The sequence below is a fragment of the Pipistrellus hanaki genome, assembly GCF_964339955.1.
Source record: "Pipistrellus hanaki genome assembly, chromosome: 4".
Lineage (NCBI taxonomy): Eukaryota > Metazoa > Chordata > Mammalia > Chiroptera > Vespertilionidae > Pipistrellus > Pipistrellus hanaki.
In genome coordinates this window covers 99278725-99289554 of record NC_140506.1, presented here as the reverse complement: position 1 = coordinate 99289554, position 10830 = coordinate 99278725, and positions in this window count along the sequence as shown.

The following is a 10830-nucleotide window of genomic DNA, read 5'->3' as shown; positions in this document are numbered from 1 at the left end:
TGAGTATTTTGGTTTTCAGGCAGACAAGAGAAGGGGATTGGGAAAGGGTTTGGGGTGACCACCTAACGATGTCTGCCACAGGCAAGAAGCCTAGTGTCTCCTCTGAGAAGGTCGTCTCCTTGCCTTGTGTCCTGCTGTCTTGTAGCTACACCTGTGGTCTGAGTAGTTAAATGCGAGCAGGTGTCTTAGGAAAGTTATCTTGCTTTCAGTCATTAATAGTGTCTGAAAATTCTGTACCATACGGTTGGCACTCCATAGAGGAATGTACAAACTAGTTGAAGTAAAAATCCAATTAAAACCACTTTGTTACAAGTGACAGGAATCTAGCTTGAATCAATTTAAGCAAGAAAGGGCTTTTATTGGCTTACTCAACAAATCATGGAAAAAACTTGCTTGGGAGGCAATGAGATATGAACCTTGGGCAAGTTACTCAGTGTCTGAGCTGTACAATGGGAATTCCAGTGGCACCCTATGGAGTTGGTACAGATGAAATGAGGTGTTGTATGTAAAAATTAAGGAGAGTTCCTGGCACTTAGAAGTAAGTAATAACATCATCATTGAAGGGACAGTGGTATTCTGAGATTTAAGCCCCATCAAGACAGTTTGTTTTTATATCTTTTTCATCTTCACATTAATAAAGGTACAGATGGGGCTGCTGGAACAGATCATCAAAATACAGTGGGTCAAACAAGCTAGAAGGTCATTTCTCTCTCACCTAACAGTGCAGGGATAGGCAAGTAATTCAGGGTAGGTTGGTGGCTGGGCTCTACCAAGTCACCAGGCCCCCAAGTTTGTACTAGTGTCACATGGCAACATTTAGCAATAAGGCGATTGTAAATTTAGTCTCCAGCTGGGCAGCAAACACTGAGGACATAGGGAGACAAAGCAAGCTCTCCCAGCTGTGTCTGGGCTTCCTTCTCTCCATGCGTTGGCAGGTGGCAGCTGACATCTCCAGATTGACGTCCTCTCAGCTCAATGACCCTGAAATAATAGTTTATTCCCTCCAGTTCTAATTCGGAAAATCCAAGAGAAAGATTCTTAGTGGTTTGTTGTGAGTCCCATGCCCTCTTTGATCACTCCCTGAGGCCAAGGGTGCACAGCACTATAATAAATCTGATCTGGGTCATGACCTTTCCTTCATCCCTTCATGGTGGAGAAATAGCATAGCCCACTAACAAAACAAGGTGCTGAGGAGACCAAAGCACCAACTACTGCAAAACCAGTCACATGGACTGGTACTGTTTGAAAGTGTGTTGATGGTTGTAAGTGTGTGTACTGGGAAAGGCCAGCTGGACTCTGTCTCCATGGAGGTGCTTCCCTGGGGACAACCTGTCATCAGACAATTACCTTCATCATCCCAGAGTCTTCTGAATACTCCCAGTAGAGCGGCAGATGGGAGAGCCTTTGGTTGGGACTTTTTCCAGTTGGCTTAGGACAGGGGGAGTTAATGGCTCATTAGCGTATAAGGTCAGGGTTAGATTGGGTGTCAGACTGGATCCTAGAACTCACAACAGCATCATCAGGGCCCCGTCTCTTCAGCTCTCTATGCTGCTTTCCTTTGGGTTGACTTCCTCCTCAGGCTACCTGAGTGACCCCCTAGCTTGGTATTGGTAGAAAGCGCTCCTCTTCCCTGTCAAAACCCTGGACCTGGCTGTCATTGGTCCAAAACAGGGAGGTATCTAGCCTCAAGGAATCATTGTGGCCAGGAAGACAGAATACACTGATCGGATAGGCCTGGGGCACATACCCATGTGGACTGTGAGTTGGGGCTGGTGGTGGTATTGGAGGGGAGGTGACAGTACCAGACGAGGGAAGAATGGATGCCAACAGGAAGAACCATCAGATGTCCAGGTCAGGCCTTTTCCTTTTCTCTGGATGTCTTTATTTTTCATTTCTCCCTGCCTACCCTTACCCCCACCCAATCTAGCATTCTTGGTCTTGGGAGGGGAGGGCCACCTTCTGAGTGGTGCCTGGGCCTAGATTAGGGGGCACGGAGAGGAGGTAGCTTGCCCAAAGTAGAATATTCAATGAAGAGCCTTTTGGAGGATGCTCCTGTGCTTGGAACTGCTTCTTTATGGGCCTGTAGTACTATGGCAGGGTCCTTGTCAAGGTCTAGGCAGAATTCTAGTTATGTACCTGTGTCATTGTCTGAATCCACACTAGCCATGAGCTCCTGAGATGGCAGTATCCAGCACATACTTATTGGGGTGATTACTTGAATGTGAATCTCTCTTCTCACTAACTTCCCTCTAGGCCAGATAAGTCACATTGCAGGGAACAAGATTGACTGGTTGACTTGTGAGCCTCCTGTTGACAGATTCTGTTCCACGTGGCTGCATGGGGCCCTTGTGGTTGGTTGGGATCTGTGGTGGCTTCTGAATTAATCATTCTGCGTGAGCCAATTCACTCAGAGCTTAAGGCCACAGTTCCTTTCTTAGTCACTCCAACTCATTTCGGTAATGGCAGACTTGAAATAAATCAGACAAACATTGCTCCTATTTAACACATCCTTAGGAGTTTCTTTGCATAAAGAGAGATCTTGTTGGCTAGGGAGGCCTTTTTTCGCACTTTGATCTGGCTGGTGAGAGTCCACAGGTATCCAGAACACGGAGCCCCAGCTGTGTTCTGACTCGCCCTCAGCTAATCTCAGATCTGGATGGTTGCCATTGCTGGTCGGATCTAGCTTGCTGATCCGGGATAGCTTCTGTGGAGCTGCAGTCCCCTGATACGGCACTGGCAGTGTTGGGACAATGTGTCCAGATGCCTGGTCATTTAGTGTTAGCAAAATGTGCAGCCAGCTTAGACCAGCTCCCATAGTCCCTGGTCTCTGAAGCACTTCTTGAGCCCCCAGGGAGGGGGGATGCTTTTGTAGAACGTACACTGGCTGCCCTTTAGGGCAAGGAAGAGGGGCCCAACATCATGCTACATTGCTCATTTATTACTTCCTGGGCCATTGCTGACTTCCAGGCACTGCCCTAGGTCCTGGGGACACAGTGGAGAATAAGGTGGAGCCAGACCCTGCCCATGGGGATCTTACAGCTTAGAGATCAGGGCACATGCCCAGGATGCAGGCTTGATCCACAGTGTGGGGTGTGCAGGAGGCAGTTGATCAATGATTCTCATCATTGATGTTTCTATCTCTCTCCTTTCCTCTGAAATCAATAAAAAATATTTTTAAAAAACAACAATAAAAACTCTGACCTTAGGAGAGTGGATAGCTACCCTTGGGGGTTGTTATTGGACAGGATCTGTGCAGAAAAGAGTTAATGTTGCAGGCCTTAAATCAGGGGTCCTCAAACTTTTTAAAGTGGGGGCCAGATCACGATCCCTCAGAGAGCTGGAGGGTCGGACTATATGAACTACTAATCCCTACTGTAACACCTTGGCTGCGCTCACTGCCCAAAAAACCTGGCGGGCAGGATCAGACTCCCCTGGGGGCTGCATGTGGCTCGCGGGCCGTAGTTTGAAGACCCCTGCCTTAAATGGAAGCCTGTAAGTGCTGAATTTTCTGCCAGGGGGTTAAGTAAATTTGCAATGAAAAAAAGGAAAGAATTTTAAAGCATGGTTTTGTGTTTTTGTTTCTGTTGTATCTTGATATATGATAAAGTTGATTTAAAATATACGCTTATAATTTCATAAATGCTAGAGGAATCATCCCAATCAAAGAAAGATACAATTAAATTAAGAAGGTGTTGGTGATATACAACTTTCTTGCTTTTTGCCACGAGCGAGTTAGAATTTAAATTCTTTGGGTATTGAAACCAGAACAAATCTCCATAACTGATGATTGTTGCTATGATTTGGTCTGTTGGTGCCTCTGGAAAGCGGGAGACAACAGGAACCGAGAGGCAATCTCTGGATGGAAATGCACATCTGGAATCTGAAAATGCAGTTAAATTGATAATGAGCCTTTGCTGAAATCAAATGTCTGACCCAGATTGGCTGATGACTACCTAGTTTGATGTGCGTATTTTTGAGTGTGTCAGTTTGGACTCTAAGATGGACAAGATAAAAAGGAAGTGCCCAGCCCAAAACGGTTTGGCTCAGTGGATAAAGCGTCGGCCTGTGGACTGAGGGGTCCCAGGTTTGATTCTGGTCAAGGGCATATACCTTGGTTTCGGGCACATTCCCAGTGAAGGGTGTACAGGAAGCAGCTGGTCAATGTTTCTCTCTCATCGATATTTCTAGCTCTCTATCCCTCTCCCTTTCTCTCTGTAAAAAATCAATAAAATATATTTAAAAAAGAGAAAAAAGGAAGTGCCTTGCTGGTCTGGCTCAGTGGTTGAGCATGGACCCATGAACCAAGAGGTTACCAGTTCAATTCCCAGTCAGGGTGCATGCCTGGTTGTAGGCTCAATCCCCAGTAGGGGACTTGCAGGAGGCAACCAATAGATGTGCTTCTCTCATATTTTTTAAAAATATATATTTTATTAATTTTTTTTTTTTTTTTTTTTTTTTACAGTGAGAAAGGGAAAGGGATAGAGTTATCTGCCTCCTGCACACTCCCTACTGTTGATGTGCTCGCAACCAAGGTACATGCCCTTGACCGGATCCTTCAACCTGGGATCCTTGAGTCCACAGGCTGATGCTTTATCCACTGAGCCAAACTGGTTAGGGCTCTCTCATATTTTTTATAAAAAGACTAGAGGCCCGGTACACGATATTCGTGCACTGGGGTTGGAGAGGGAGGAAGAGGGACTCAGTCCAGCCTGCACCCTCTTGCAGTCCGGGAGCCCTGGGGGGATTCTGATAAACAGCTTAGGGGAGCGGGCCTAAACCAGCAGTCAGACATCCTTAGCACTGCCTTGGAGGCGGGAAAGGCTCCTGCCACTGTGGCTGCGCTTGCCAGCCTTGAGCCCAGCTCAGAGCTTCTGGCTGAGTGGTGGCCCCCCTGTGGGAACACACTGACCATCAGGAGGCAGCACCTGCATTAAGTGTCTGCCCCCTGGTGGTCAGTGCGTGTCATAGTGACTGTTTGGCCGAATTGCATATTAGCCTTTCATTATATAGGATAAGAAGGAAGCTGTGCTTGCCACTTGGATTTGGACTTTCTGGCACTGTAGCACACCTTTGCTGCTGTTGAAGGAAAGCAGCTAGCTCATTCGGAATCCCAAATTCACCAATCCTGATCGTTGGCATCCGACTTGAAGCTGAAAATGCAGACTGGCTGCTCATGCCTTTTCAGCTCTGCGGGAGCTGTGCTGGACTGAAAGCAGGCACAGGCGCCGTGAGCAGGACTCAGGCCTTGGGGCCACTGGAGACTCAGGATCCCCTCTGTGGAGCTCTGAATTAGAAAATGTGTGTCGCAGATGCTGGCTGGGCCATTTGGGTTACATACACATGCCATAGAAAGGGCTTGCTCTCTGATGGGATCATCTAAAATCAAGCTGCTGATCAGTTCTTTGATCAGTGGCTAATTGCATCCTAACTTGTGATCCTGGCCAAAAGCTGTCAGTTAGAGAACACATTACAGAAACCGTGACCCCTCTGTTTGCTTTTGACAGAACAGCCTTTGGGCCTCCTTTGGGATTATTGCATTGTTCAGCTTTCTGGATTACTGCAACTTGCCACAGTGGGTTGATAGCCTGACTCTGCTTTCCTATTTCCCCCGGCACAGACACCTTAGGAAGGCAGGGTGATTATTTATATACTAGTAGCCCTGTGCACGAATCCTTGTACCAGTAGCTTGCCAGTAGCTTGCAGCCGCCCTCCTGTAGCTCTCTGCTGCCCCGCCCTCCTGTAGCTCCCCCTGCCATCCCTCCCCCCTCTCTCCTCATAACTTGCTGCCCTGCCCCCTCCTGTAGTTCTCTGCCACCCACTTGTATCTCTCTGCCCCACCCTCCTGCTGATCCTTGATCTGGTTGTTACTGTTATGTGGTTGGTTGTTATGCTTCATGCGGTAACGACCATTTCCATATTACATCTTTATTATATAGGATAGCTGTCTTTAGAAAGGGATTGATCTTTCCTGGGTAAAGAGTAGGAGGTTATGTAGACCCATTTTGAAATTTTTGAAAATTCAGTTTCATCCTCTATTAATCTTCAAGGGCTGCCATTAACTACCACAGAGAGGGTGGCTTACACAACCACCTCTCAGTTCCTCACAGTTCAGGAGGTCAGAAGGCCGAGATGAAGCTGCTGGCAGAGTTGGTTTCTCCTGAGGCCTCTCTCCTTGGCTTGCAGGTGGCCACCTTCTTGCTGTATCTTCTCATGGTCACCCCTCTGTCTGTGTTGCCTATGTCCTAATCTCCTCTCATGAGGACACCTGTCATATGGGATTAGGGCCCACCCGAATGCCTCCATTTTACCTTGATCACCTCTTTGAGTTCATGTTCCGAGGTGCTGGGGTCAGGGCTCAGCATAGGAATCTGGGGAAGACAGCTCAGCCCTCACACAGCCTGACCAGCTCCTGAACATGTCTTTCTGGCTGAATGCTTTTAGGCCTCTTTTGTACAATCCTTCCAGGCGAAAGGACTGGTTGAGAATAAGAGGTGATTGAACAAATGTAGCTCCTTGGTTGTGGTCAGACCCTGAGCCGTCTGCCAACTCCGAATCGTTGCTTGGGTTCTTTCAGTCAGTGCGAAGGCCTTGTCGCTGCCTGAGGAGCATGAGTAAGAAGGAATGGGCACGGGGGCAAAGGTCTGTGTGACTTTGTTCTCAGCACGTGGCCGGGCTAGGAAAGAAGGAACCTGTCCAGAATTCCACAGGACAGGAAAAGGAGGGGACATCTCAACAGGGAAAAGCTCTGTAGGGAAAGTGAAGGGATGCCTGAGAATCCAAGGAAGCCAGGCAGTGAGGAACACCCTCAATGCTGCAAAGCCACAAGGAGCTCGTACTCTGGAAGACGGGGAAAGGTTAGAAAATGAGGGAAAGAGAAGAACAAGGGAGAGACAAGAGATGAGGAAGTACTAGAGGAGAAGGGAGAGCCGGAGAGCCAGAGACAGCCAGGGAGCCAGTCAGAGCCAGGGGGAGCCAGAGAGTCAGGAAGCCAGAGCCAGTCAGGTAGAGCCAGGGAGAGCCAGAGCCTGTCAGGGAAAAACCAAAAGAAAAACCAGCCATTGAACCAAGGGCTGCAGGAAAGCACCCAACTGGGAATGATGTATCCAGAAAAGCCAAAAGGAAAAGAACAAACGGCTGGCTCAGTACCTCAAGGAATACAAAGAGGCCACACATGGATATACATTTGAGCCCTGAGGAGCTAAGAGAATTTGAGGATTTGCCTTGGGTAGAGGATGAGATGAAGAAAACCAGACAAAAATAGGGGCGGAGACACGCATTGTGTGGATGCAAAAATGTTTACATTCCAAGGGAACTCGGGAGGCTGAAGGGCCCCACAAAGGAGCCTTGAACACATTCCTCTGTGTAGTCTCCTGTTCGCTAAGCTCAGGGCTTTAACCTTATGCGGATACTTTGCTCTAGGTGTTTTTCTTGCTATCCAACTACAGCCCTCTATGTTTCAGTAGCAGAGTCTCATCTGTTGCAGGGAATGTCTATGGTGCATTGTAAAATCAAAAAAAGAAAAGAACCTGGCCAGCATGGCTCAAAGTTGAGCATCAACCTCTGAATCTGTAGGTCAGTGTTTGATTCCACATCAGGGCGCCTGCCCAGGCTACTGGTTCGATCCCCTGTGTGGGACATGTAGGAGGCAACCTATTAGTATTCTCTAGCATCATTGATATTTCTCTCTCCCTCTCCCTTCCTCTCTGAAATCAATAAAAAAAATATTTTTTAAAGAAAAGGATATGTGTGCAGTTAGGGTTGCTGAGTGGGGTGGCATGCTGACTTTGTAACCAGAAAAAGCAGAAACCTGGGAGCCTTGGGGATGGGGAGCATTCTGATCTTTGTTTATGAGAACTCTTCTGGAAGCTTTCCAGTGCTTCCCCCCATGCACTGGGCGGACTCTGAGCTCAGACTGCTGAGTCTGTGGTTACCCCGGCAGCACTGGCTATGACGACAGAGGAGGCTCCTGCAACTTTCCATCAGAACACCTTCAAGTGCCGTCCACGCTCCTGAGGTGCGTAAACTGGCACCATGGACACGAAACATGGGAACCGCCTCCCTCCAGGCAGCCTTCAGGCAATGCCTGGAAAACCAAGGACTGAACAAAAATTTTTATTTTTTATATCTTTTTAATAGATTTAAAGAGAGAAGAAGGGAGAGCAAGAGAGATAGAAACAACGAAGAGAGAAAATACCAATCAGCTGCCTCATGCACTTCCCCTACTGGGGATCAAGGATGTGACCTCTGGGCTTATGGGTCGATTCTCAAACACCGAGCCACACCGCTGGGCTGGGTGAATTTTTCATACTGACCTGGGAACTCTAGGGAGGGAGTTCCCATAGTAGGAGCTACCTACACTGGGGTGCTGTTAACTTCTACTGCCTGACCAATGTCTGTCCTTGGTGTAGCCTAACATAGTAAGCTCTGCCCTGGGGGCTTCGGGGCAGCTGAAACTTACAGGCCACAGCTGTGCTGTACCTGAGTTGATGCCTTGGGCCAGGTAAAAACGTGCCAGACAGGAACTAAGGGGAGGCCATCTGGCTTTCTAAGACAGACTTTCACGGTTACTGGGAGTTACTTTATTTGAAGGACTAAATCCAGGACCCCTAATAGGTATAGTGGAGGTCGGGTCTCCCCTGTGTGGGGTCCTACAGATAAGAACTTTGCTGCAAAGAAGCCTGGGCTCAGGGCTAAGGGTCAACTGTGTAGAAATGAGTTAATAAAGCAGCCTGAGACTGCTCTCCTTGCAAAGGCCTGTTTGCAAGGTTGGCCCTTGGCTGGCGACTGGGAACTTGGACTTGAGGAGGCTTCTCCTCATTCGCTAAATGATGAGTGGCTTCTTGTGCCCAAACTGTGCCAACCAAGTGCTTTTGCTGGATATCTGCTTTCCCTCTGGGAATCTGGAATTTGGAGTGTGCTAGGCGGAGGGTGCAGCCAGCCCCAGTGAAAGCCCTGGCACTGAGTCCCTAATCAGCACTCATTGCTGGAGGAATTAAGTGTGTCCAGTGTCTTCCCTGGGAGAGAACTCGGGGAAGCTTGCCCTGGCTGATTCTGCTTCACAGCCTCTCTGTAATACATCGCATAAGGCCATAAGTAGGGCTCGATTTTGAGTATATGAGTCTCCTAGTGAATCATCGAACTGGGGAGTGGTCTTGGGGACTCCCTACACAAGACACAAGGGGGACACCTGAGGTATCTATCTGTAGTGTTCTCTTCCTCAGGTGCTGTTTATATGGGATGTTTAGCTTGAAAATTCACTGAGCCATACAATTATGTATACTTTTTCTGTATGTAGAATCAACTTCAATAAAAAAAAAAAATAGAAGACTATACACTACAGAGATTTTTAAAAAATATATGTTATTAATTTTTCACAGAGAGGAAGAGAGGGATAGAGAGTCAGAAACATCGATGAGAGAGAATCATCAATCAGCTGCCTCCTGCACAACCTCTACCAAGGATGTGCCTGCAACCAATGTATGTGCCCTTGACCGGAATTGAACCCAGGACCTTTCAGTCTGCAGGCCAACGCTCTATCCACTGAGCCAAACCGGTTTCGGCTACACCTCAGAGATTTTTAAAAAAATAATGACTTAATTAAAAACAACATCGCTCCCTTTTATTCAGCAAACATTTGCCATCCTTTTTATCAGGCATTGCACCGGGAGCTTGGGACTTGGGGGAGGAGGGACATCTTGGCTGCCTTGCAGTTTACGGGGTGGCAGTAAAGTACTTACGATGCGGTTGGCTCTAGCTGGGCTCTATCAGAGACACACGGGAAGGGCTTCTAACTTGGCTGTTTTGCCACTCCAGGGTTGCCATTCAGGTATCTACAGTAGCCAGGTAGGCAAACGGTCAAAGGTGGCAGGTGGGGAGCTGGAAACTTTGGCAAAATGGGAACATGTGCAGACAGAGTTGCCAGAGCTGCTAGTTTTGTTTTTGTTTTACAGGAAAAGCCATAGATCTGAATTTTGTGAAAGCTCTTGATTTTTAAATAAATCCAAATGTTAAAATGGGGGCTAAAAAAATAAATACAAAGTGGGGCCAAACAAAACACCCCTGCAGGCCAGATTTAGCATTGGCCCGTCAGTTTGCCAGGCACTGTGCCGGGCAGCCATCCCTCCCTCTGACCAAACGCTGAGGGTCTACTCTTTGAGGCAGTGGGAAGTACAGCAGTGCGCAAACCACACCTGCTTGTGCAGTGGAGGCTTTGGCAGGGAGCTTCTCAAATTTAAGTAGGTGTAGGCATCACCTGGGCAGGCTCTCCTCAGGCCTGCGGCGGGGCCTGAAGAGTTGCCTTTCTAACAAGCTCCCAGGTGGTGGCAATGGTGGTGGTCCCTGGGCCATACGTTGAGCAGCGATGCTCTGTAAGGCAGGGTCACAGAAGCAGCTGTTACCGGAAGGAGAGGAGTAGGGACCTTGACATAAATATGCAAATTTATGGCACGCATCCTGTTCTCACTTGGATTTTAGTTTATTGGGGTTGGCTCGGAAGAGAACTGATGGCATGGAGGCGGGTTCTAAGGCTCTCCCACGCTCTCTCTCTCGGGTCTCTATTCGGAGTTTATATTCTAGAAGATGGGGTGGGGGTGGAGGAAGGTTTAAGGAAAGCTTCCCGGAGGAGGTACTTCCCCGGCTTCTGGGCTTCCAGGTTTCCGAGAGAGGGAGAAACCCAGAACTCCTGCTGGGTTACGGCCCAGGCACCCCACGTGTCTACAGTCCCCACTCCCTGTCAATCAAAGCCCCTCCCCCGCCGCCGCCGGGCCGCGTTGTTTAGAGGCGGCTGCGGGCCGAGCGCACCCAGAGTGCCGCGCGGCGGGCGGGTTTGGA